We start from the raw sequence: 21,751 nt of genomic DNA on the forward strand, positions 1-21,751 counted from the left end.
ATGACCCAATGTTATTTTTACATATCCTTCATGTTTCATCCAATGCTGTCATAATGTTTCCATGCTGAACACATTTAAAGGAGAACTCACAAAACTAGATAGAGGTTGCCTAGGTTCCATGATCTGCTTTCCACAATGAGTTTCATAACCAGAGGAGTACAGTCTTTCCATTTTTATTTTTTCCTTAGCAAAAAAGTGATTGTATGACAACTGTTTACAAATATTGTGACATATATTAGAAATTATGTACAGCCCCTTTGAGCTCTTTGGTGAATAACTTATAAACTTTAAGACAGGGTTAGCTTCTTAGCAAGTATAATCCAAAACATGAGAAGTATTTTAGATTCATAATATGTTTTAATCCACCATGAACTATCCTTTGGTGCTAATAGTATTGGTGACAATTACCAATTATTTGGTTGTGTGTATCACATCATATATATTCTCAGTTATTCACAAATGTCATTTTCATTTTGGAAAGTAAGATTTAGGCCTAGAGATATTTGACAGAGGGCAGACCTGACATTCAAACTATTTTAATGCCATTCCTTTGGAGAAAATTGACTGATTCTTTTTGTGTTGTTTTTTTCTTTTCTTTTTTTTTAAATTTTTATTTATTTATTTGAGAGCGACAGACACAGAGAGAAAGACAGATAGAGGGAGAGAGAGAATGGGCGCGCCAGGGCTTCCAGCCTCTGCAAATGAACTCCAGATGCATGCGCCCCCTTGTGCATCTGGCTAACATGGGACCTGGGGAACCGAGCCTCGAACTGGGGTCCTTAGGCTTCACAGGCAAGCGCTTAACCGCTAAGCCATCTCTCCAGCCCTGTTTTTTTCTTTTTTAAAGGAAAGGTTTCACTCTAGTACAGGCTGACCTAGAATTCACTATGTAGTCTCAGAGTGGCCTCAAATTCACAGCGATCCTCTTACCTCTGCCTCCCAAGTGCTGGGATTAAAGATGTGTGACTAATTCTTAAAATGTGCATTTCACATCTAAAATCCTGTATTTGAGTCTCATAATGTCATTCATCAAATTATATCTCCTAAGTAGCTACTCAGTCCTCTATAATTAATTGTCCTCTCCATCCATGTATCCATCCACCCATACATTCATCCTATGTCCATCCATCTATCCCTCCATACATGTATGAATGCATGCATCCGTCTGTCTAAACACCACTCACGGTACACACTGTATTCCTTCTGTCTTTACATATGAGCCAGGCCCTGCGATGGAATGATGAGTAAGAAGGCAAGGTCTCTGACTTCCTAGAGCCAAAGTTCTAGTGCAGAGGCAGACAATAAGCAAAGAACGAAACAAGCCAAAGCTTTATGCTGTGGAAAGAGAAATATAAATCTTACGATAAGACTGGTAGGAGCCAGTTTAGACAGGATGAGTGGGGTAGATCTTGAAGAATATGTGACACTTCACAGCTGAATCATGGAAGACAAGAAAGAGCAGCTGCTGGAAACAGAGCCAGGGAGATCAGCAAGCTCAGTGCCTAGACATATAGGATAACTTTGTTGCATTCTGGGGACAACTAAAAAGATTGTGTGTCTAGAATGTCAACAAGGAGGACTAGAGAGATGGTTCAGCAGTTAAGACACTTTCTTGATCCTAACAACCCAGGTTCAATTCTCCAGTGCCCATGTAGAGCCATATGCACAAAGTGGAATGCGGATCCTGCAGGGACTGGAGACCCTGGTGTGCCCAATCTCTCTGTCTGTGGGTGTGGTGGTGCATACCTTTAATCCCAGCACTCAGAAGACAGAGGTAGGAGGATCACTATGAGTTTAAGGCCAGCCTGGGACTACTGAGAGAGTTTCAGTTCAGCCTGGGCTAGAAGGAGCCCATACTTCACAAAAACCAAAAAGAAAAAAGAAGACTGTCAACAAGGACAGCATAGTATACAATGAGTTTGGAGTTGTAGGCCAGAGACAGGGCATAGGAAAGAATTTGAACCTTATGGGAAGAAAGTGAGGAAGGGTTCTTAGTAGAATAGCTTTGACATCTTTATGTAAGTGGTGATTATTCAGGGAGTTGCAGACCTGTGGCACTTCAGACAGGCTGCCTATGGTTGCCCTAAGTACAGATTCTAAATGGATCAGGAATGGCCACAAGACTCAGACTCATGATGAGTTTGAACCCCAGACAATGAAAATAGTATTCTTTTAAATGGAATTTATTTTGAGACTAATAGAAGCTTTGTTTGTTTGGAAATTTGATGACAATTTCAAGACTTGAAAATACTAGTAGAGCAGAAACATTATAGGAAGGGAATGAATTATCCAAAGAGTGAATTGACCCACACTAAGTATGTCTTAGAAATTGCTTTAAAGCTGGAGGCACCTGAGTGGAAATAGTGCTGAACAGGAGACCATCTCATGTGCAGGTGTGTCCAGCACTAATGGCATTTCCTCTTGATCTTCAACATCTTATTTTACACACTTCAAATCTCCATTTCTTATGCCTAAAAAGAGTCATGGTAGCAGATTCTTGGTGCCAAAGGCATATTTGTCATGGAAGCAATGTTATATGTAACAATATTCTGATACTTATGAAGAGTCTTCAATAAAATAATAACATATAAATAATGAGTAAAATATCCAAAGACAACATCAGAAGTATTGTGCCCCTTCATGCCACAGTTCTCAGTGAAATTGACTGTTCTGGACTGTTCATATTTTTAAACATTAAAACTATCTAATTCTTGTAATGCATTAAATCTCACTTGTAACCTCCTGACCTTTCCATTTTGTAGCAAACATTTTGCTTCATTGCCAGTATTCCTTGATCCACATATAATAGAATGAATGTATTTAAGCATAGCCTTCATTTAGTCTCTGATTAAGCTTTACTGTGCCCATCAGTGAGCCTCATCATTAAAGTAGCAGGTCTGGATTATGACCTTGATTTCTTGATTTAGAAAAGTTAAAAGGATATTTTTCATAAAATTTAGTTAGAAGTAAGTTATAAATATGAACTCCAAAGAGTGAAGTCCCTGGAAATTCATATGAACTTTTTGTATGAGATAAAGGATCAAACAAAAATCAATAAATTAAACAATGTGATATTAAAAACATATTTTTCTTTGTCTTGATCAAACACAGAGAATCACCTTGGAGAATAACTGAGCTATCATCTCACCAAAACATGTCAAACCAGCATCATAATATTTTTATTAGGAAGAAAAATAAACGTGAGAATTCAGCTATGGGAAGGGAAAGTTGTGCCTGCTTTCATTTGCATCATAAAGCATGATAAAAAGAATGTAGTATCAAATTATCCATAGCTAGAAAATGTCTCAAGGTAAAAGCAAAAGAATTTGCAGATATGAACCATGTATAGAAACTGTGCAAACAGAATCAGTCATTACTGACTATATTTAAAACCATGTTTTCAAATTCACTTTAATATTTCAGACTCCACCTGAAGTGATAAAGGAAACTATAATTATAATTAAAATTAAGATTTTTTTAAAACTCAATGTATAGTGTACATTGGTTATATCTACATAATGGGGAGAGTTTTGACTAAAGATAAATGCATCAATAAAATTCCATAATATCTTATTCATTCAAAGAACTGTTTGATTCCACTGGATTGCTGAGTTCTTGTTAATATTGAAAGAAAGCTTCTGAAAAAAGAATATTGGGACCAGAGATATTGCTTAGTGATTAAGGAACTTGTCTAGGAAGCCCAAGGATATAGGTTTGATTGCTCAGTACCCACACAAAGCCAGATGCACTAAGTGGTACATGCATCTGGAATTTGTTTCAGTGGCTAGAGGCCCTTCTGCTCCCATTTTCTATCTGCCTCTTCCTTTCTGTCTCTTTCTCTCTTTCTCTTTCTCTTCTTCCCTCTCTCTCTTTCTCATATAAACAATATATTGTTTAAAAAATGAATTAATATAATTAGGAATAACAAAAGGTTCAGCCTATGATATGTACATACCAGTGTTGAGCAAAATGTGTGGAGCAAGTCCATTTTGTTGTTCTTGGGGAAAAATGCAATGTGGAAAAATGCAAAGTGCAAAAATAAGCATAGATTTTGAATCAGACTGACCTGTTGTTGGACTACATTCCTGCCTATTTCCTTCGCAACCCATGTGAATAAATTATTATATTTCATTGAATCTTATACAAAAATAAGGATAAGATTAACATCTTACCTCAAACACTTTAGTGAGCACACAATTTGAAAATGCCTAGCCTGTGAGCTCCTTTTCTTCACTCATTTTTCATTCCCTCTTCCTGTGGATTTTGCTTTTCTCCTCTTGTTTTGTATGTGTGTGCACATGTGTGCATGCATATACATGTGTGTGAGTTCAGGCATGTGTGTGCAACAGCATACATGTGAAGGTCAGAAGACAAGTGCTGGTGTTGGTCCTAGACTGACTTACATCATTTTTGAGTCTGTCTCTAGTTGTTTACTATTGCATTTTCCAGGTTCCCTGACCTGTGAGCCTTAGGGGGTTTCTCCTGTCTCTACTTGCCATCATGCATAAGGCAAACTATAACTACAGATACTCAGATTGTTGCATCTAGTTTTATATGTGCTCCAAAGATGCAAGTTCAGTCTTTGTACTTCACAGCAAGCATTTCAACCTATTCACTGAGCCATCTCTCTAACCCTCTATCTGCAGCTTTTAAATAATAAAAAAAGTTTCCATACATTTTATAAGAAAACAATGGAAACACAATTCTGATAATAAAATACCTTAACAATCTAGTAAAGACTAGAAAAGTAGGCGCTGCTGAAGCAAAATTCTCAGGAGCTCCCACTAACACTAATCTCATGCCTGAATATGTATAGAGGAGATCATATTTTAATCTGCAGCATTCATGAAAAAGGTCTGCATGATAACGTGTGAAAAATTTATTTCCTCATAATATATTTTCAGTTTTTATTCTTATTTCTGGAACAAACATCATGCGGGGGGCAGGGAGCCTAGTGCCATCTAACCTGCTATGAATTTGAGTTCCTGCCTTAGGGGGAACAAAGGGTTGGACTCCCATGGGGATGTGGTGGGTCCCAGATCAGAGCTGTGGATGGGGAAGGGGATTAATAGTATTGCCGGAGCCCCTTTTCCCTCCCCTTATGTTAATGGTGGGTCTAGTTCCTTATCTTATTAGCCCCTTCTGTCAAGGACCGTTTTCCTTTGTTTCCTTCTGGGTGGGCCTGATGTAGGGACACTCCCTTGTTCCCCTCAGAGGTGCATCCTGGAGGGTAAGCTGGCTCTCTCCTCAGGACAGTAAGCAACAGGATGTCCCCTTCCTCCACTTCACCAATTCCCAGATGCCCTGCATCACAGCCTGGGGCCACACAATGTGGGCTCCATGCATGTGCCTGAGCCTGCCTGTTCAGGAGGCCATTTACCCAGGAGCGTGGGTGCTGGGTCTACAGTGCAGGATGCTGGAGCTCATTGCTACTGTAGTCCCAATGGCCAGGGCCTGGCTCTCCCACAAGGCTGTGGATCCTGCAGCCTCTCCTAGCAGTGGCAGGTATGTTCCCTACCTGCCTCAGACTGCCCACCAGTGTTGTCAGTGTTAGGCCCCTCTCATACAGATCTTTAAGGACTATTTGGACCCAAATTAAAGACATTTTTTTTTTCTGACTTAATATTCCCAGCCTTCATGATCCACTTGTCATTTGATGTAGTCTTTAGTAGATGCATCCCAGTAAGTCAAATAGTTCTAAAATGGAACTGGACATCATGTTCCAGAGACATGCTTACTGGTACAGAGTAACAATAGTTAGGTAGCATGGCACTGGATAAAGAATAACAACATATGCTATCTTTATTTTAAATATTTAGTGCATACTTACTATGCCCTGCTTGTTTCTAAATATGTAAAATGCATATATACTCTTTTGTGTGCTATTTTTTCAAGTTTTATATTTAATCATTACTAAATCCAGCCAGGATCTGAGATGTAGTTAGTAAGGACTTCTCTTCCAGAACCTGACCTTTTCTGAATTTTTATACAGACTCTGCTAATAAACTAGCCTCCTCATGCTTCTGTTTGTTCAAAAGCAAATGAGATTTTAAAATTTCTTTCAAATAACATCAAGCTGAGTGGATAACATGCTTGGAACAGTTCCTACTATGTAGTAATGATGACATGAGTATTTGTAATTACCATTATTGGTAATGGGTGTCAGGTTCCCTTAGGGAACAACTGGAATAGCTGAACAAGATACAATAGTGCAATACATGTTTCTGTATAGCTGTTCCTGGGGACATGTGAACCGATGTCTATTGATTTCCACAAAGGGCACTGGTGATCAACCAAAGAAACAAGCGCACCCAAATCTAGCTCACTGAACCAGCTCTTGGGTCACTTACAGAAACATGAGTGAGGGCACAGTTTCAGAAGCATGAGTCACTTAAAGGCAGCTTCATCACTGAAAAGTCCACATGGCACAGCAAATGACTCACAGGAGTTGCGTCTTTGTGGCACCCTGAACAACCTGCAGGCAGCTCCAGTGGAGGGTGTTTTTATACCACAGGCAGATCTTTACTACTTATGCAGCCTGGGGAGATGCTTCCACTATAACTGTTTTGTCCTACCATTCTCATGTTTCAAATTACTACTATTAACAGAGAGAACAAAAGTAAAAGGCCTGGAAAGCCACCCAGTTACTTGTGTCTTTTATTATGACATCAACTCCCAAAAACTGAGCCATGTACTTCCATCTTCTCTTTGCTACACATTACAGAAGCCATTGTATTCTGCTAGAATTTGCCATAATTTTCACTTCATTTTGGATGTAAATTCATTTTATGCAAGTCTTAGAAATTTGAATCTTACCTTTGACCTTGATTAAATGCACACTTACTTCTTTTCTTATGGATTTATTTTAAGTACAGACTTATCATAGAACATTCTATGTAATGACACTATTATCTTTAGAGAGTCTTATCATGATTCTCCTTTAATTATAAAGTTTTTGTGTTTATATTATGGGGACCAAGAGTTGTTAAAAATCCAGGCATGGTGGATCCCACTTGGAATACTAGTATTGAAAACACTGACACCAGACCACTGCCTTGAGTTCAAGGCTAGTCTAGGCTCCATAGGGAGCTCAAGGCTCTTCTGGACTACCTAACAAGATCCTGACTTAAAAATCCACACACTCCCCACTCCCAAAACAAAACAAAAAAGGATAATTATATCTTAGTGTAGCACTTGTCTTGTGATTGCTCGACTGCTGGGACAAAACACCCAACCAAAGCAACTGGTGGGAGGGAAGGATTTATCTCAGCCTACAGTCTCAAAGGGAAGTTTCATCATAGTCAGGAAAGCACAGCACCAACAGGCAGCTGGAGCGTCACACCTCCACAGCAGCTGGAAGGAAGTAATCCAAGTTAGTTAACCCTGAACACCCAGTTGGCTGCACTGAATACACCTCAAGCCCCACCCCTGTGCGCACGTCTTCAGCAAGGCTTCACCTTCTAAAATCTCCACAAATCTCGAAATTGCCATCAGTTGAGTACCAAGTATGGAAACACATGAGCCTATGAAAGGACATTTCAGTCAAACCACACTTGGTATATGTATATTTATGAGTTTGGACAAATGCATAATGCCATGCATCACTGACTGCAAATCCTCTTTGACCCACCTGCTTACTGATCCTCCCTTAATTAATGTCTCTCATCTTTTTACTGTAATCTTTAATGCCATAGAGTTAGAATCATACAGTGTGTTACATTTTCAGTTTGACATCTTTCCTTTGGTAATGTACATTTTAATTTCTTCTATGTTGTCATTGTTTAATAGCTCATTTCTTTTCATCACTAAACCATGTTCCATTGTCTGGATAAACCAAAGACTGTGTATCCCCAAGAGTCACCATATTGGTTATTTTCTTGCTTGGACAATTACCAATAAAGTTGCTATAGATACCTGCCAGCAGGTTTTGCATGAATATAATTTTTAACTCCCTTTGATAAATTGCTGAATCATATGATAATATGATTAAGCTTGTAAAAAACCACAAAGCTGTTTTCCAAACTGGCTGCATTATTTTGCATTCCCATCAGAAATAAATGAGAGTCTTTAATACTCTACATCCCCATCAATACTTGCTTCCTTTGTTCTGGATTTTGGCCAATTCAATAGCTGTATGCTGGTGCCAAATTATTGACTTAATTTGCATTTCTCTGATGGCATGTGATGAGTAATTTGTGTTATATCTTTTGCTTATTTGCCATCTGTATATTTTCTTTGTTGGAGTGTTTGAAAAATTATGATACATGTTTTACCAGATTATTTTCTTATTGAGAATTTTTTAAGAGTTCTTTTTACATTTCAAGAGCCATCTTTTATATGATGTGTCTTTTACAAATATTTTCCTCTCCCACAGCTTTTCTTTTCATTTTCTTAACAATGTCTTTCACAGAGCAGGTGTTTCATGTTGATGAAATGTAGTTTATGAGATTTTTCTGAAATTTTCTAATGTTATATCTAAGTCATGTTTTGATGACTTCTGCTTCTATGCTAGCTTCTAGGAGTTTTGTAATTTTGTGTGGTTGATTTTTGTTGTTGGTGGTGGTGGTAGTATTTTTGCACTGTAAGGACTAAACCCAAATCTCATGCAAGCTGGGCAATGCCATTTCATTAAGTTTTACCCCCAGGCACTTGTAGTTTTGCATTTTAGGTTTTGTTTACTGATTCATTTTGAGTTAATGTCTGTACAAAGTTCAAAATCTATATCTAGTATGGGGAAGGGGAGTAAGAGATGTTGGATAGTTCTAGTGCTTTTGTTAAAACAAAGAAAACTATATTCTCTCCATCACAAAACCTTGGTTCCTTTGTCAAAGGTCACTTGACTATGTTATATGTCTTATCATTCTATTCATGGTTTTGTCTATTCTGTTGATAAAAGTTTTTTTTTTTATTACTGCAACTTTATAGTAAATCTTTGAAGTTAGATAGACACCAACTGCATTCTTTCCTTTCAATGTTTTCTGAGATTTGACTTTTTTTCTAAAATATTTTCTTTACTTACTTGACAGAGAGAGAGAGGGAGGGAGGGAAAGAATGGACACATCAAGGCCTCTAACCACTAAAAACCACCTCCAGATGCCTGTGTCACCTTGTGCATCTGGCTAACGTGGGTCTTGAGGAACTGAACCTGAGTCCTTAGGCTTTGCAGGCAAATGCTTTAACCATTAAGTAATCTCTCCAGCCCTGAGATTTTACTTTTACAACAGTGAAAACTGCAAGTAATATAAATGTGCAAACATAAGGGATGAGTCAAACAGAACTTTGAAATACATTGAATTATTAAAAACAAATGGTCAGACTTAAATATGAATGGGATTTTAGATTTAAATTAGAAAAAAAAACTATTATTTATAGGTCTGGGTATCCTGGTTCATATTTGTAAAACAGCATTGTTTCCATTTCTGGCAGCTTTTATATTTTTCCAGATAGTCAACAAAGCCACCTCTTTTTAATTTTTTAACTAATATATATCATATAGGCATGGGCTACCAGACCTTTATCTTAATCCTGTTTCTTTCTATTGAACTTGTTATACCAATCAATTTTCTCAGTTTGGTCCTACTCTGTTCTAGGAAAGAATTTTATGAATTAAACCAATCATAAAAACAATACATGAATAAAAACTTCATTTTACAAAGCAAAGGCCTCTCTAAAGGCAACATAACTATGAAGTTGGTTTCTCTTTATCTTTTCCATGATATGGTGGCTATATTAGCTTAAGCATTTGAAGAAAAAAAGATGCTGTGAAGAAATACTTTTGCCTTTGTTGGATTATGTGAACTTATTTATATTCACTAGATTTAGTTTTATCAAAATTAGTACTTACTGGGCTGGAGAGATGGCTCAGCCATCACGACACTTGCCTGCAAAGTCTAACCACCCAAGTTTGACTCCCCACTACTCACATAAAGCCAGAGGCAAAAAGTGGTATATGCATCTGGAGCCCTTTGCAGCAGCAGGAGGCCCTGGCATGTCCATTGTCTCTGTCTGTCTCTTTTCTACCTCTCTCTGCTGGCAAAAAAAAAATAAATAAAAATATTTTTAAATTAGTACTTACTAAAAAGTTTACATGATATAACATATAGAAGAGATGCTATATTGTAACACAATATTGATCTCAAACTTATAAATACTGAAAAAATACAAAACTCATATTAGCTCATGGAAATTTTATTAGATTTGATTCTGCCAAGAAGATAAATCATACATAAGATATATAGTGGCAAGTACACATGTAGAAACCTAGCCTAGTCTCTTTCACTATCCTTTCAAATGTAACATAAAAATGTAAAATGTGACTAAGTCAAATTCTATTTAAAAAGTATTCTTTTAGCTTATAAGTCAGAAGTGGCTCCATAAAAGTTTGCCAAGGTCTAAACTTGCTGATTTAATTTAGATGACTGAAATTCTTCAAGGTTAAAAAAATGTACTTTGGTGCAATCTGCGTAATGGATTCCATTGTATTTGATTACATTATTTCATTTTCTAATCCTATTTCTAAAAGGCTCTCATAGCCTGGAAGGTTTATTCCATGGGTTGAGTGGTACTCTTTAACAAAAAAGAACTTGAGAAAGAAATAATTTGAGACTGCATTTAAGAACTTTGAGCCATCAATGTAGATATATGTCAAAAGTAGTAAAACACTGGGCAAGGTAATTGACAATAGCATTGACTGGATAATCTTAATGTGCCAACAGCACACAAAAGCTCAAAATCTGCCTTTTAATAAGTGGATGACACCCACAGGCTAAAGAATAATGAATGTCCTCCTAGTAAGCGTCTTCTCTATTTAAACTGTCATTCTGTGCTGTATGTATTAGAAGCTGACGAGCCATTGTCTGGTGTGAAAATGCAGCTCCTAGAAGCCAGGGTCACTTTGCATAACAGACATGAACAATCTTTTGCAAGAATGCAAATTGAAGATTGGAGGTAGAAGGATGTTTCTGAAACTAAAACAGTAGAATTTCAGGAAAACACAGAAGCAAATCATAAATGTGTGTCAGCGTTTCCTCATCTTATATCTAAGCCAGCTGATAACCATTCAACTGATGGTCTAGACTTCAGCAGTCCAAGGAAATATTTAAGCCAAATAGTCTAGACTCTATCAGAAAGATGAGCATATAATTCATTGAATTTCATAAATAATATTATATAACTTTTGCAATACAGGGAAATAAGAGGAATGCTCATGAACAGAAGACATGTTTTTAAATATTTTATTTATTTATTTATTTGAAAGAGAGAGTGGAAGAGGCAGAAAGAGAGAGAATAGGTATGCCAGGTCTTCCAACCACTGTGAATGAACTCCAAATGCATGTGCCACCTTTTGCTTCTAGCTTACTTAGATACTGGGGAATCAAACCTAGGTCCTTGGGCTTCATAGGCAAATGCCTTAACCATTAGACCATCTCTCCAGTCCTTTTAAAAAAGTATTTATTTATTTATTTATTTATTTGAGAGAGATAGAGGAAGAGGAATATAGAGAATGGGGAAGACATATCTAATTGTGAAATGAACACCAATACATTCTATAGATCTTTCTGTTATAAATCCAGCAAAGCTGAGTAATACTGAGAAAAGTCAATGACCATGTGGTGTAACAGAAGTTTGTAAAGAGGTGATAAAAAAAAAAAAAAATGATGCTGGGCTGCTGGGCTGCTGGGCTGCTGGGCGTGGTGGCGCATGCCTTTAATCCCAGCACTCCACTCAGGAGGCAGAGATAAGAGGATCACAGTGACTTTGAGGCCACCCTGAGACTAAATACTTAGTTCCAGGTCAGCTGGAGTCAGAGTGAGACCCTACCTAGAAAATCCAAAAAAAAAAAAAAAAAAGAAAGAAAAGAAAAAGAAAAAAAATGACTATGACTATTTAGACAAATTTTTTTTTTCATTTATTCAGTGAGCTGTTAAGAAGTGATGCAAAATGTTAACAACAAACTCAGAATTAACTAGAATGTCTTAATGTAAATAAATAATGTCAAAGTCCACCTACAATGAAAGTGGAATCAAATCTGTCTACAGGAACAAGACAACTAACATGATGGGTTGAGTGGCAGGTAATTGGGAGATTTTGCTCCAAGTCTACCGAATTTTTATATGAAAATGGCCCTAAAATACTATGTTACTACTATGTTACTTGTGTCATGAATCTGTGCGTGTGCGTGTGTGTGTGTGTATAGTGTATCCCCAGAGTGGGAGGAGTTTTGAAAAATAAGATACAAACAAATCATTATGAGAATTTAAAGAAGGAAGAAACCAAAGAGGTCACAGACCATGTTAAAGAGAAATTATTGAATAAATTAATTGCAGTGCATTGAAGTGTGAAACTAGGGTTAGTATCTTCATGAGATTTGTAACTGTAGACTGCCTGAAATTAGTTTTACTAGTTTGGGAGTTGTTCACCTGCAACTTGATCTCTCCCATTGTTGGAATGTTAAATAAAGGAAATGAAATACCAAAAAACTTTCTCTCACCTTATGATTTTCTCTCTTTATCTATCTGTCCAATCTCCTTACTGAGTTATTTTTTCACTTTTTTAAAGAACACTTGCAGTTGAACCTAGGGCCTCACATAAACTACACTGACTGTATCCTCATATCCTCAGTCCTTTTTTAATTCATTCTCTTACCTAATAATATAATTTTGATAATCTCATTATATTATCACTTTGCCCTTTCTTCTTTACATTTTAAATATTACAACTCTCCTATTTGAATACAGTCTTCAAGCCATAATTCACTGGTCAGCTTTCTGATTGAAGTATTTATAGTCTTATTTTAGCTTGATCCAAGAAAAGGAACAATTCTAATAAACTATGCATGGCAAATATGAAAAGATAGACTTACTGTTGTAGAGGATACCTTAGTCCCATGAGCTTCATGTCCAATACATCACCACACCATCAGCATTTCCTCCCACTTATGTAATACCCCTCCAAAGGGAGTATGGAGAGAGGGGCTGCTATGGTGGATCTTGAGATATAACACCTCATAGCACACATTTTTATGCTAAACTAGAGCCTTTCAATTATTTCCTTAGTAGTATATCACTATAATATTATAAAAGTATAAATATATCTGGGCCCTAAAGCTGAATTAAGCTATAAAGTTCCTGGGTATTATATTATTTCATTCTAGAGTCAACATTCCAGGAGTACCTGAATACTTTTAATTTTGTTTATGAATGTATATTATATATCTAGTACAATGTTTAACCCAGGTACAAACATACACATGGGGTGTTCATGCAATCTTTATGTGAAGAGAGAGAAAGAGATAACAAACTTTTAGGCTGGCAATTCTATTCCTGCCATTCCAAGGCAGTGAATGTGCTACTTAGCTGACTTTGCACACAACTCATCGTTCATTGCCAGGCCCCTGTTGCACAACACCCTTAATGTATTTCAGATGAAATTGTAATGGTGCCTTCTCTTATTTCCATTCTACTTAAACAAGAGACAGAAATCCAGTGCTAATTGATTGCCTGTTATGTGTGTGGCATGGTGTTAGACATTTAAATATACATGATCTTATTAAAGGCCAAAGTAATTCTATTGCATATTACTGTATGCTCTCTTTATGTTTCAAAAAAATGCTACCAACAAGTGCATGCAAGATTACCATAGCATAGCTAAGCCTGTCTAAGGATTTATACCAACTCCACAGATGAGGAGGTCTATTAAATTATTTGTGCCAAATCCTGGTTACTATATAGAGCACACTATTTATTGTCATTGCTGCTGGACTTCTTATTTGTGTCTCTTCTCATATCAGTTCAAGGAATTGGAGTATAGCTCTTTAGAATACTTCTAGAATGCTATATAGGAACCACGGCTTTCCTTCTGTGTTAGGTAGACATTTCATCATTGTAACAAATACCTAAGAGGAACAATTTCAAGCAAGATTTATTGAAACTTGGTGCCAGAGATTTCTGCCCATGGTAGGCTGGTTCTAATGTTTCTGGGCCACTTCAACATCCAAACAACATGGAAGGGATCTGCTCACCTCATGGGAGAGAGGAAAGAGAGAAGATAGCCAGTGGCCTGGAACACAGTGTATCTTTCCAGGGCATGATTTCCAGTAACCTGTTTCCTCTGAGCAGGCCCCAACCCCTATTCACCTGCACTTCTCAATGATGCCATCATATTATGAATCCACCGAGAGACTAATCCAGTCACCTCTCAATGGGCCACCAGCTGGAATCCTGGTCTTTAGCATGTCAACACATGGATGACACCTCATGTTCAAAGCAAACAAAGCATATTCTGGAGCCTTGTAAACTTCATAGAGTTCCACACATAGAGAAAGCCTGGCAGAAATCATTCAGGATGTGGAGCAAAATATATGAACTTGAACTCAACACTCCATTACTTAGCAGCTAAACTTATATCATTGTGCAATAGTTTATTTGTAGAACAGGAAACTAGTTCACACTATTGTAAAAATTAGAGAAATGCTGGGCAGTCAGTGAAGTGGAATAGGTAATAAAGGGTGTCATAGTGATTGACAAAGTACAGGAATATTTCTTCATGCAACAATTTCCCACTTTGGTATATGTATAGGATAAAGGATTTTGCGTAGTGGCTTATGTTCACAGCTCCTATTCAGTGCCTACCTTGCTTCCAAGACTCAAATCAAATTGCACTTCCTCCCATTCTTCCCACTTTACATTGATCTCTGCTAATATTATTCACCCTTCCTGTTGTGGAAATTGCATGCAAACTGATTCCATCAAGCCTGTTCTGAATAAGAAGTTTTCTCCATAGTCACTATATGAGCCTGGGCAAGTCAGTTCAAGTTTCTGAGCTTCAATTTCATTCTTATTAAAATGTTTGAGAATTGTATTAAGGATTAAATAAGAGAACAAAGAAAAGATCATGCACACTTTATAATGCTTTACCAATTGTCACAGCTATCTGTGACTCTAGAATAAATTATAAAAAGATAACTAGAATAATAATGATTTACTATTTCTTATACAGTCTGGGCTGGGATCAGTGAGGTGATTCCAATGGAAACGGTGACTGAAGGCTCTTCACTCACCTTTGTGGCACCTTATCTGATGAAGCCTATCTGGGCAGAGCCTAACTCGCTCTGTTACATATTTTCTCCAACACCAGGAAAAGCCTTGTATGCCTGATGGCTCAGGGACCCAGGTGAGCATGTAGCAGTGTTGGAACTCTTAATCATATGCTTGCAATCATGCTGTCCACAAGGCTAGTCCCACAGTGAATGTTTGAGGTGACCTCACAAACATGAATACCAGAAGAACAGTCCACTGGCCACGAAATACTTTGACAGTCCACTCCACTACACAATCATGAGCCAGAAATGATCCTCCTACTTCATTTGTGACTTTGCCCTGCCACAAATTTTGGCTTCTTGAAGTGTGTGTGTGTGTGTGTGTGTGTGTGTGTGCGTGTGTGTGCGTGCTCATGCATGTGTGCACATTTGTGCTTGTGTTCAATGATAGTTTCTTGTTGCTGATGACTATGGTCTAGAGTTCACTTATGATACATTAGAATATGTAGGGCATTGGAGGCTTTTCACAGAGACTAAAACATTCCTAAGTCAGCCATTTATCACCTTTTTGGTCCTATAAAACATTACTGATTTCATTCCTTAGTCTTTTTGATTTTAAAAATTTGATTTATTACCTTTAGTCTTATTTAGTAATTGGCTTGTCTCTAAAGTACTCTCTGGGCTGCATTTATATTATTTCTGCCAATATACTAACCTAGAATTCATAGAACTTCTTTTGAACAGAAATGTTGCTGGCAGCATCAATAACAATCAATTTTCTACTCACATCCCCTGTTTTCCACCCAGTGGATTTTACAGCCTTATGGGCAGAAACAGTTGTACCCTGTAATTCACTCCACTGCTCTTCTCTTCACCCACAAAAAAACAAAAGTGTGCCAATAAATGAAAGTGTCTTTTCTTAGGAAGAAAAATGTGCAGTAATTAGACCACAAAATGTAACTTCAGAGAAAGCTAGGGTAACTGAATATTGAAAGAGATCTATTAATTTTGCAAACTATTTTAATGAGGTTTTGTATCTTTTAATATAATGCCTAAATATTCAGAAAATCTTAAAATATTACTTTGGTTTAGGAACTATTAGATTTTCCTCTGTTTTTAGTACATAGATAGTCTTACTGCTATGTGGTACCTATTATTCAGATACTGTTGGGCAGAAACATTTATCATCCTTGATTTTGTTGATGATTTTTGTTTTATTTTTCAAGGCAGGTTCTCATTCTAGCCAGGGCTGACCTGGAATTCACTATATACTCTCAGACTAGCCTCAAACTCACAGTGATCCTCCTACCTCTTATCCTTGAATATTTTCTTTTTTTAAAAAATGAAATTCTTCATGAATTTGTGTGTCATCCTTGTCATCCTTGTTCAAGGGACATGCTAATCACCTTTGTAAAGTTCCAATTTTAGTATATGTGCTGCTGAAGCAAGCACTTATCTTTGATTTTTTTTAAGTAGGTCTAGATTGCTTACATATATGTGCTTTTCCTTTTGTCTTTTTTCTCTAGGATCCAAGCACTTTCTTTAAAATACATGTTTTCCAGGAAAAAAAAAAAAATGTTAGTGTTTAAAGTATATTAAGGTAATTTGTGTCTTGGATGGGGCAAGAGGAGCAGGTAGAAAGACATAAGGAAAGAACAAAGAAACACTTGAAAGAATTCAAAGAAATGTAAATATGAAGAAAATGAGCAAAAAATGTTTGTTTTCTTATTGACTGGGGAAAGATAACTTAGAAGTATATTTAAAATGCCTAGGTTTGTGTTTTTAACATAGGAAGAAGAAAATATATGTCATAAATTGTGTTTCCTACAAAATGAGCATTTAGGGCTGGAGAGATGGCTTAGTGGTTAAGTGCTTGCCTGAGAAGCCGAAGGACCCCGGTTCGAGGCTCGATTCTCCAGGACCCACGTTAGCCAGATGCACAAGGGGGCGCATGCGTCTGGAGTTCGTTTGCAGTGGCTGGAAGCCCTGGCATGCCCATTCTCTCTCTCTCTCTCTCTCTCTCTCTCTCTCTCTCTCTCTCTCTCTCTCTCTCTCCCTATCTGCCTCTTTTTCTCTCTGTCACTCTCAAATAAATAAATAAAAATGAACAAAAAAAATGTTTTTAAAAAAATGAGCATTTAGTCCTTTATTCATTATCTGGTTTAATCTGGATACAAAGACCCTGTGGTATTTCTTCCTTCAACAGGTTTTATTAAACATGGACTTTCAAATGGTATACAAAAATATGCAAAGCACTCAAATGTCTTGAAGACTATTGTGCCAAATATGAATGGACAAGTTTATAACAGCTATGAACTTCCCAATAAATGTTTGTACTTTCTACGGGAGAGAACATGAGAAAGTTGTTATTAAATGCATTCATACAATGAAAGGTACCTTTTAATTTAAAGGAAGTCACTAAAAGAACACAACAGTAATATAGTGCTCTTTTGGTTCAAATGTAAACAATAGATAAAATAAAAAGGGAAAGGATAAAGCTAAACAAAGATTTCACAACAAATGATTTTCTCCCAATCCAGTCATAATTTAGGATTCAAATGAGGAACACGGAAAAATTTATAACCACCCAGGTTTCAATCTGTATTTGAAATTCTATCAGTAAATGTTTGCTAACTTTGTGGAGAGGGAAAAGCATACTTGAAACCTCATAGAAGCCCCTGCCGCTTCTATTATGAGTGAAACGACAGGAATTGTTAAGACTGCACCAGTCGCTGCCTCATTCAGGTGAGCACCACCGCGTGTCTGCTCAAGGCTCTGTGTGTGGCCCTATGTACGTGATGTGCGCAGGTGCGTAAGCACTCCTGCCTGCTTTCTGAAGAAGGCCTAATATCACCAGGGAGAAAATTTATTTTTAATACCTGGTTACATCAAGTCACATTGTCTTCTGTCTTGACTTTAAGAGGAAACTATGGTAAGTAAGAGCACTAGGATGGGTGCAATGGTCTAGAGGCTGATTGCGAATTGCAAGGACTTGGCATTTCTTTCCAACAGTTACTTTCTGGATGTATGCACGGCATGTTTGATTCAGGGCAGGCTGCTATCTGAGAGCTTCTCTCTTTGCATGGAGGAGGTCTGCAGCTACACCTAATGATTTTCATCTGCTCTTCTGTGGGTTCATCTCAACTACCATAGCAACGCCACACTGCAACCCGCCTGCTATCAACTCAGGACCAAGGTGATACTTTCACGTGCTGACTGCTCTTCGCTACTCAGAGCACTTCCTCATTCATCACAGGGTTGTGTCTTTAAATAGTTTCCTGGTGAAGAACAAAATCGGTATTTTGAGAGATTGTTATGATGTCTTTTAGCCTACTCTGAAATACCAACAGCCATACCACAGGAATACATGTGGATTTCCTGGGTCTAAACCTTATACAGTTAGAGGAAGGGAATACTTTCCAAAAAGAATATAAAATTCTAGATTCATAATTTGATACAAAATGAGAACGTAGATCATAGCACATTATAAAGTTAAGAAGGCTTATAAACACCATGTCACAATATCCACAAAAATGAACTTGCATTGTTTTAATTATCTGTCAGACACTCTTCTATAATGGGTTTCCCCTATAATTTCATGTCTATGTACTCATTGATTTCCCTTTTATGAAGCCATTTGTAAATCATTTCTGGAAAGAGATTAGAGAGATAATTTGGTCTTTCTGTTACCAGGATGATCAAAATCAATTTTGTTATTATTGAGAGTCTACAAAGCTTCTTTCAGTTTATATCCCCTAATAAGTGATGACATGTAAATTGTTACACTTGCTGCCAAATCTAGGAAATCTCCAGTTAAGATGATTGTACATGGACTTGTCAGACTGACCACAGTATTTCACAGGTCACCTTTTGGCTCTGTACCCTCTAAGTGGTGATTCTCCTTTGTTGTACATGTAGTTACAGAATTGAGCACCTAGGACAGACTTGTGCCCACACTCAGAACTGCCTCTGTACCTTTCTGTCATATGACCAATACCAGCCCAGCAAGTAACCAAAGGATCCCAGACTTGGCTGCTGTAATTTTACCATATATAGAAATTATTAGCCGGGCATGGTGGCGCATGCCTTTAATCCCAGCACTCAGGAGGCAGAGGTAGGAAGATTGCCATGAGTTCAAGGCCACCCTGAGATGACAGAATAAATTCCAGGTCAGCCTGGACCAGAGTGAGACCCTACCTTGAAAAACCAAAAAAAAAAAAAAAAAAAAAAAAAACAAAGGAAGAAAGGAAGGAAGAAATTATTGACTGCAGATCACCAGATTTTTTCTTGCTAGATTCATTTGAGATATATCATGTCAATTTCCTCTTACCCTGATGCAAAAACAAAGACAAAATGAAACAAACAAAAAACTCTGAGATTGTGCCCTTGCCATGAGAGCAAGGGGAAGTGTGACAAAGATAGCATGAGTGCTGCAGGACGCAGCAGGCAGACAAGGGAGAGCACCTGAGGCTTTGGCTCTCTGGGTAGGATGAACTAGGCACCTTTGCACACTCCAGTGCCCCTGTGCTATCTGGCATTCAAAAGAGACTCAGCATCTTTAGGGTTTATTAGCATTCTTCAAACATTCTTAGTCCATCTTCCTTTATGTCCTTCATAGTCTTGCCATTGCTTTATGAGACCAAAACCTGGCTGGTCTTGAGAAATAGGGGACCGAGTGGCTGCAAAGATATGCATGCATGTTTCCGGCCTCTCCAACACTCTGATCTTTGTCCTTGGATATCAAAGAACTGCAAAAATTATTTCAGTGTACAGTCCAAACCTACATTTTTTTTTCTTCTGTGTTTCTTCCTTTTTTGTTTTATTTTCTCTTTGCAGAAGGTATATAAGGGAGCTGAAATGTACAGTGCATATAAAAGAGAATTAGTGTCCACAAGCTCAGAGAATGTTGATCCAAACATTGCTCCTCTGGCATGTGGTGGCCCCGATTTCTCTGCAGTGCTCCAGCCTTCCTTACACAGTCTCTGCAGCATGTAACGCTCTAATCCAGCCTTCTCATGCAGTTGGTTGAACATACAATAAGGCATTTGAAAATTTTCATGGAAAAGTGGCAAACGGGCTAGAAAAATTGCAGTTTCTTCCTCAGTTTCTACACCTATAAACAGGAGAGGGGACAGCTGCCCATGTGGTGGAGCAAGAGCACGCACCGCATAAAAGCCACTTCCCAGCGCACACTTTGCGGAAGAGCCTGTTTCAGGCTTGCATCTCAGCCCCAGGAATCCGTGGCAGTAGCATGGGGCTAAAACTTGAAGTTAGATAGGAAGAAGCTGGCTATTTTGTTTTGCTTTGTTGTCAAAAAACCGCAATGACCACCTTGTTGCACCAGCCAGGCATGTTGAAGGCAGCGTTTTCTTTCACCTGTCATAATGCCACATTTTAAATGAACATCACTGCCTTCCCTGGCACATTCATTTTTAAAGTACTCCACAAATCATAGACTAGTTAATTATCAGAAAACTGGCAGTGAGGAAAGTGGAACGTGGGGTCTTTTTCTCCAGGTCCTGGCTCAGAGCTCTTTAGATCTTCAGAATTTCCTGCGCAATGAGGGCAAGAACAGTGTCTTTTATTATTTATAATATATTCCATGGAAAAAGGTTTACAATGGTTAGCTATCAGAGAGGCACAGTGAAAAAAAATACATATAATGTTAGTTGTTAGTTGTGTGTAAAATAAACCAAACCTCAGCATTTTTCTAAGGCTTCAGTTTTCAAGCCAGCCTGTTAAACTGAGTATTACATAGTTTTTACAATCATACATTGTTAGACCAAATCTAGGAATGTAAAATATTTTAAATCAGTTAGTATTCTACAGAACCAGAATTATAGAATGAGGGTTTCCCTGAACTCTTGCTTTGTTTTCCATACATTTTATTTAAACTGGAAGGACTACACTTCCAACATTCTCATATATAAGTAAAGAAAGAACCATTCCCAAAGCCTGGTTAAGGACTGTATCAGCTAATCAGTCCAGGGCTCTTTTCAGTGGAATTCCTTTCCCTTTTCTCTATAATCTGCATTAGTGTTTATTTTACAGATGTGACACTCAATTTGTAAATTTGACCGTGAAGTCCCAGGATTGCCACTTCATAGTGGTATCACATTCTTTGTTGTTCATGGTCAGTGAAGGCAAAAATGTCACCTCAAACAAAATTTAGTAGCTGGCAGTTCTCATGCTGTCTTATAAAATGCTCTCCATGTTTTTGTACTAAGTGTATTGCTTACCTTTATTTGCTTAACACGTGATCATAATCTTATAACACAGCATAAATTTCTCTTAAATTTGGTAAATTCAATAATTCAAAATGTAAAACTAAGATATCATGGATTCTTTTTCTGAAGGCTCTAAAGGAATGCCCTCTGCTTTGCTCCAGCCAACTGTTTAAGCTACCTACTGTGCTGGGCTCACAGACCTTTCTTCCATCTTCCCAGGCAGGGGAAAGGGCCCCTCACTTTACTTACTCTCCTCTATAAAAGGGCCATTATGATTGCATTAGGCCCAACTGGGTAACCCCCAATACTCAGTTCATTTCAAATTCCGCAGGCATTTTTTATCAGGAAAGCACTTTAATCCCAGATCTCAGGGATTTGGTTTTACGTATTGGTTTTTGACCAATGAAGTGCAGGTGTTCTTCTGCTTATCACACTTGCCCATTTAATTAAAAATATTGGCTTGGACTACTTCTTCAAGATTATTCTT

The 21,751-nt window shown here is 37.6% G+C and overlaps 1 protein-coding gene and 1 non-coding gene across 3 annotated transcripts in view; one reads left to right on the top strand and one right to left on the bottom strand.

Moving 5' to 3' along the window:
- The window catches only part of Grid2 (glutamate ionotropic receptor delta type subunit 2), a 1,510,676-nt gene that overhangs the window by 1,262,019 nt on the left and 226,906 nt on the right, over positions 1-21,751 (top strand). The window lies entirely within an intron of this gene.
- On the bottom strand, positions 16,383-16,489 carry LOC123459042. The gene has a single exon (XR_006635972.1). It is a non-coding gene; the product is annotated as a U6 spliceosomal RNA (small nuclear RNA).

This window comes from Jaculus jaculus, chromosome 2 (assembly GCF_020740685.1).
Source record: "Jaculus jaculus isolate mJacJac1 chromosome 2, mJacJac1.mat.Y.cur, whole genome shotgun sequence".
Taxonomy (NCBI): domain Eukaryota; kingdom Metazoa; phylum Chordata; class Mammalia; order Rodentia; family Dipodidae; genus Jaculus; species Jaculus jaculus.